We start from the raw sequence: 6,888 nt of genomic DNA on the forward strand, positions 1-6,888 counted from the left end.
TACAGACATCTTTGAACACTAATGAAAAAATGGCTTCCATATTGAAGGGGAGACCAATGGCTGCTATTCAAGTGTTTGTGGGGCGTTGGGTCGGTCATAACTTAACTGAATACGTTCCTATTCCTCCTGCCATGTGATTCATTTCACTCCAAACTTTTAGAATTATATTGTATTCCCTTCGTCCCATAATGTAAGACGTCTTTTGACACTAGTGTTAAAAAACATCTTACGTTATGAGACAGAAGGAGTATGTCTTCAGCATCGTATCCTAGGAAAATAATGACCACGCCTCATGCAGGCGTGTAATGATGTCCCAATCACAAAGTTATTCATTCCTGAACAATAAGCTTGTTACTCAAATTAATTCTTTATCGGTCAGTGTGTTAAATTAATCATCATAAAATTGCGCGGAATTTTTGCATGACAATTTACAACATGATCTGCTTATAGCTATTTCTATGTGCTTGTTATAATTCTAATGAGCTTAATTAATAAGAATTGCTCCATGGTGAAATGACGAGGGTACTACAACATCGTCGTTTCCAACGGGTTTGTGTCCCTGCCTACTATGTGCAGGTTGAGTTTGAGTGGCGCATCAACATGCTGTCGTGCGACGGGTTGAACGAAAGTTTACAGTTGGCCTCAACCATATAGGGGGTGAACCGGAACCAAAGAGGGCGCATCACGTTGTGTGGAATAAGACGGCGAGGTGGAACTCCATCGGCCCACCATTTGCTGCGGCCTCCTGCCATGCCGTGGCTTTCTTTCTTGAGTTCGGTGTGCCGGTCGGCCCTTTGGCATGGCAAAAGGTGCGGCGTCCTAAGGCCCATTTAAATAAGGGCCGAATATATCTATATACCTAAATAAATTAAAAATTGATTTGCAGAACGTAAAATCAACATGGAAAGAGGGCACGTGCTCCCCCCCCCCTCGACGCACTTCACCATGTCGTATTTATTCAATAGTTATTTATAGTCGAGTACATGTATCTTATAATCATTGTTTGCATCAAGTAATCACATATAGATGGTGTATTGAGAAAATCACGTTTTCTTTTATGTTTATGCCTTTATATTTTTCATGATATATGATATATATTGTTTAAAGTACATATATTACTCTGTTAAGGTTCACTGTGCCTCAATCACACTAGGGCCTCCATATTACTAGGGCCAGCTATGGTCGTATATGAAATCGATGTAGTTGAACGTGGTCTTGCCCATTCGCACGCGCAATGGTGCCGGAAACATCGTGTGGGGTGCCGATCTATTTGCGATTGAAGTAGAGGTCCACCTCCACATGTTGTACCAGGTAGTCGACCTTCATCTTATTGGAATGGGAGATGCGTCCAACCCCATGAGGTTGACACGGAGCGCATGGCCACCACCGGGGCCGTCCAGCTCGTGGGTATAACCGCGATTCAAGGTGGCCTATGCCACCCTAAACCTGGGTACGTTCAAGCGGTTGGTTTAGCACTCCGCGATCGTGGCCATACACGCGACTATGAGGCCCACTGACAGGAGGATGCCGAGTAAAGTGGCCACCTTGGCGTCTAGCACGCTGTACTTCGAGCGCTATGGCTAAAGGCGTGGGCGTCAGATCATGTTGTGAAACAATTTATTTATGTACCAACAGTTCCCCACTCAGTGCAACCTAAACATTGGGAAACATATGCAACATCTAAGCAAAACTTGAACGATATGCAATATATAATTTGTACTGGTATAACAAATCCCCATTCAACGCTCTCACTGAAACAACTTGGAACATGTGCAGCAGAAACAAAGGAACTTGCACGACAAAATTGAAGGAAATATGCCCTAGAGGCAATAATAAAGTTGTTATTTATATTTCCTTATATCACGATAAATATTTATTATTCATGCTAGAATTGTATTAACCGGAAACCTTAGTACATGTGTGAATATATAGACAAACTGAGTGTCACTAGTATGCCTCTACTTGACTAGCTCGTTGAATCAATGATGGTTAAGTTTCCTAGCCATAGACATGAGTTGTCATTTGATTAACGGGATCACATCATTAGAGAATGATGTGATTGACTTGCCCCATTCCGTTAGCTTAGCATTTGATTGTTTAGTATATTGCTATTGCTTTCTTCATGACTTATACATGTTCCTATGACTATGAGATTATGCAACTCCCGAATACCGGAGGAACACTTTGTGTGCTATCAAACGTCACAACGTAACTGGGTGATTATAAAGGTGCTCTACAGGTGTCTCTGAAGGTACTTGTTGGGTTGGCATAGATCGAGATTAGGATTTGTCACTCCGATTGTCGGAGAGGTATCTCTGGGCCCTCTCGGTAATACACATCACTATAAGCCTTGCAAGCAATGCAACTAATGAGTTAGTTGCGGGATGATGTATTACGGAACGAGTAAAGAGACTTGCTGGTAACGAGATTGAACTAGGTATTGAGATACTGACGATCGAATCTCGGGCAAGTAACATACCGATGACAAAGGGAACAACGTATGTTGTTATGCAGTTTGACCGATAAAGATCTTCATAGAATATGTAGGAGCCAATATGAACATCCAGGTTCCACTATTGGTTATTGACTGGAGACGTGTCTCGGTCATGTCTACATAGTTCTCGAACCCGTAGGGTCCGCACGCTTAACATTCGGTGACGATCGGTATTACGAGTTTTTGTGTTTTGATGTACCGAAGGTAGTTCGGAGTCCCGGATATGATCACAGACATTACGAGGAGTATCGAAATGGTCGAGACGTAAAGATCGATATATTGGACGACTATGTTCGGACACTGGAAGTGTTTCGGGAGGTTTCGGACATATACCGGAGTACCAGGGAGTTACCGGAACCCCCCGGGGAGTATATTGGGCCTAATGGGCCTTAGTGGGAGAAGAGGAGGGGTGGCCAGGGCAGCCGCGCGCCCCCTCCCCCTCTAGTCCGAATTGGACAAGGAGGGGGGGCGCCCCCCTTTCCTTCTCTCCTTCTCTCCCTTCCTTCCTCTCTCCTACTCCTACTTGGAAAGGGGGAGTCCTACTCCCGGTGGGAGTAGGACTCCTCATGGGGCGCGCCATAGGAGGCCGGCCCCTCCCCCTCCTCCACTCCTTTATATACGGGGAGGGGGGCACCCCTTGAAGACACAACAATTGATCATTCATCTTCTAGCCGTGTGCGGTGCCCCCCTCCACCATAATCCACCTCGGTCATATCGTAGCGGTGCTTAGGCGAAGCCCTGCATTGGTAGCATCATCACGCCGTCGTGCTGACGGAACTCTCCCTCGAAGCTCTGCTGGATCGGAGTTCGTGGGACATCACCGAGCTGAACGTGTGCTGAACTCGGAGGTGCCGTACGTTCGGTACTTGGATCGGTCGGACCGTGAAGACGTACGACTACATCAACCGTGTTCTCATAACGCTTCCGCTTACGGTCTACGAGGGTACATGGAAAACACTCTCCCCTCTCGTTGCTATGCATCACCATGATCTTGCGTGTGCGTAGGATTTGTTTTGAAATTACTACGTTCCCCAACAGTGGCTTCCGAGCCAGGTTTATGCGTAGATGTTATATGCACGAGTAGAACACAAGTGAGTTGTGGGCGATACAAGTCATACTGCTTACCAGCATGTCATACTTTGGTTCGGCGGTATTGTTGGATGCAGCGGTCCGGACCGACATTACGCGTACGCTTACGCGAGACTGGTTCTACCGACGTGCTTCACACACAGGTGGCTGGTGGGTGTCAGTTTCTCCAACTTTAGTTGAACCGAGTGTAACTACGCCCGGTCCTTATTGAAGGTTAAAACAACACTAACTTGACGAAATATCGTTGTGGTTTTGATGCGTAGGTAAGAACGGTTCTTGCTCAGCCCGTAGCAGCCACGTAAAACTTGCAGCAACAAAGTAGAGGACGTCTAACTTGTTTTTGCAGGGCATGCTGTGATGTGATATGGTCAAGACATGATGCTAAATTCTATTGTATGAGATGATCATGTTTTGTAACAGAGTTATCGGCAACTGGCAGGAGCCATATGGTTGTCGCTTTATTGTATGAAATGCAATCGCCATGTAATTGCTTTACTTTATCACTAAGCGGTAGCTATAGTCGTAGAAGCAATAGTTGGTGAGACGACAACGATGCTACGATGGAGATCAAGGTGTCGCGCCGGTGACGATGGTGATCATGACGGTGCTTTGGAGATGGAGATCAAAGGCACAAGATGATGATGGCCATATCATATCACTTATATTGATTGCATGTGATGTTTATCTTTTATGCATCTTATTTTGCTTAGATCGACGGTAGCATTATAAGATGATCTCTCACTAAATTTCAAGGTATAAGTGTTCTCCTTGAGTATGCACCGTTGCGAAAGTTCGTCGTGCCGAGACACCACGTGATGATCGGGTGTGATAATCTCTACGTTCACATACAACGGGTGCAAGCCAGTTTTGCACACGCATAATACTCGGGTTAAACTTGACGAGCCTAGCATATGTAGATATGGCCTCGGAACACTGAGACCGAAAGGTCGAGCGTGAATCATATAGTAGATATGATCAACATAGTGATGTTCACCATTGAAAACTACTCCATCTCACGTGATGATCGGACATGGTTTAGTTGATATGGATCACGTGATCACTTAGCTGATTAGAGGGATGTCTATCTAAGTGGGAGTTCTTAAATAATTTGATTAAATTGAACTTTAATTTATCATGAACTTAGTACGTGATAGTATTTTGCATGTCTATGTTGTTGTAGATAGATGGCCTGTGCTGTTGTTCCGTTGAATTTTAATGCGTTCCTTGAGAAAGCAAAGTTGAAAGATGATGGTACCAATTACACGGACTGGGTCCGTAACTTGAGGATTATCCTCATTGCTGCACAGAAGAATTACGTCCTGGAAGCACCGGTAGGTGCCAAACCCGCTGCAGGAGCAACGCGAGATGTTATGAACGTCTGGCAGAGCAAAGCTGATGACTACTCGATAGTTCAGTGTGCCATACTTTACGGCTTAGAACCGGGACTTGAACGACGTTTTGAACATCATGGAGCATACGAGATGTTCCAGGAGTTGAAGTTAATATTTCAAGCAAATGCCCGGATTGAGAGATATGAAGTCTCCAATAAGTTCTATAGCTGCAAGATGGAGGAGAATAGTTCTGTCAGTGAGCATATACTCAAAATGTCTGGGTATAACAATCACTTGATTCAACTGGGAGTTAATCTTCCGGATGATAGTATCATTGACAGAATTCTTCAATCACTGCCACCAAGCTACAAGAGCTTCGTGATGAACTATAATATGCAAGGGATGGATAAGACAATTCCCGAGCTCTTCGCGATGCTAAAAGCTGCGGAGGTAGAAATCAAGAAGGAGCATCAAGTGTTGATGGTCAACAAGACCACCAGTTTCAAGAAAAAGAGTAAAGGGAAGAAGGGGAACTTCAAGAAGAACAGCAAGCAAGTTGCTACTCAAGTGAAGAAGCCCAAGTCTGGACCTAAGCCTGAGACTGAGTGCTTCTACTGCAAAGGGACTGATCACTGGAAGCGGAACTGCCCCAAGTATTTGGCGGATAAGAAGGATGCATGGCAAGGTGAACAAAGGTATATGTGATATACATGTTATTGATGTGTACCTTACTAATGCTCGCAGTAGCACCTGGGTATTTGATACGGGTTCTGTTGCTAATATTTGCAACTCGAAACAGGGACTACAGATTAAGCGAAGATTGGCTAAGGACGAGGTGACGATGCGCGTGGGAAATGGTTCCAAAGTCGATGTGATCGCGGTCGGCATGCTGCCTCTACATCTACCTTCGGGATTAGTTTTAGACCTGAATAATTGTTATTTGGTGCCAGCGTTGAGCATGAACATTATATCTGGATCTTGTTTGATGCGAGACGGTTATTCATTTAAATCTGAGAATAATGGTTGTTCTATTTATATGAGTAATATCTTTTATGGTCATGCACCCTTGAAGAGTGGTCTATTTTTGATGAATCTCGATAGTAGTGATACACATATTCATAATATTGAAGCTAAAAGATGCAGAGTTGATAATGATAGTGCAACTTATTTGTGGCACTGCCGTTTAGGTCATATTGGTGAAAAGCGCATGAAGAAACTCCATTCTGATGGACTTTTGGAATCACTTGATTATGAATCACTTGGTACTTGTGAACCATGCCTCATGGGCAAGATGACTAAAACGCCGTTCTCCGGAACTATGGAGCGAGCAACAGATTTGTTGGAAATCATACATACTGATGTATGTGGTCCGATGAATGTTGAGGCTCGCGGCGGGTATCGTTATTTTCTCACCTTCACAGATGATTTGAGCAGATATGGGTATATCTACCTAATGAAACATAAGAGCATCTCCAGCCGTTGGCACCCCCAAGAACATCACCGAACCAAAAAAGTTGGTGTCTTGGGGGTCATCCGGCGAAATAAAGAGGGCATCTTCCCAGTCACACCCCACCCCAAGAAAAAGTTTGTAAGGAGAATGATTAAGTGGGCCAAGAAAAAGGACATGTGGTGAGACACGATTCGCCGAAACTTCCGCCGGCGCCCCCAAGAGACCCCCAGCGCGCCGGGTTTCGCCTGGGTTTGCCGGCGCTATTTTGATGTCATGGGGGGCGTTGGGGGCGTGGCTGGGCCGTTTTTCGGCGAAAAGTGCCGTCCGAGCCTAAAACCGAGCCTAAAAATGTGACACCCCAAAATTTTGGCCTTGATTTATTAATTAAAATTTTGCCGGGGAATTAAAAATTTTATTTTCTGGTTTTATCTGTTAATTTCAGATAACTCTGTCCCTCTGAATTTTTGAGTTTTTCCTTCTGGATGGAAACTTTTCGAAAATATTGTTGGACTTGTACATCTCCC

Source organism: Aegilops tauschii, chromosome 3 (genome assembly GCF_002575655.3).
Source record: "Aegilops tauschii subsp. strangulata cultivar AL8/78 chromosome 3, Aet v6.0, whole genome shotgun sequence".
Classification (NCBI taxonomy): domain Eukaryota; kingdom Viridiplantae; phylum Streptophyta; class Magnoliopsida; order Poales; family Poaceae; genus Aegilops; species Aegilops tauschii.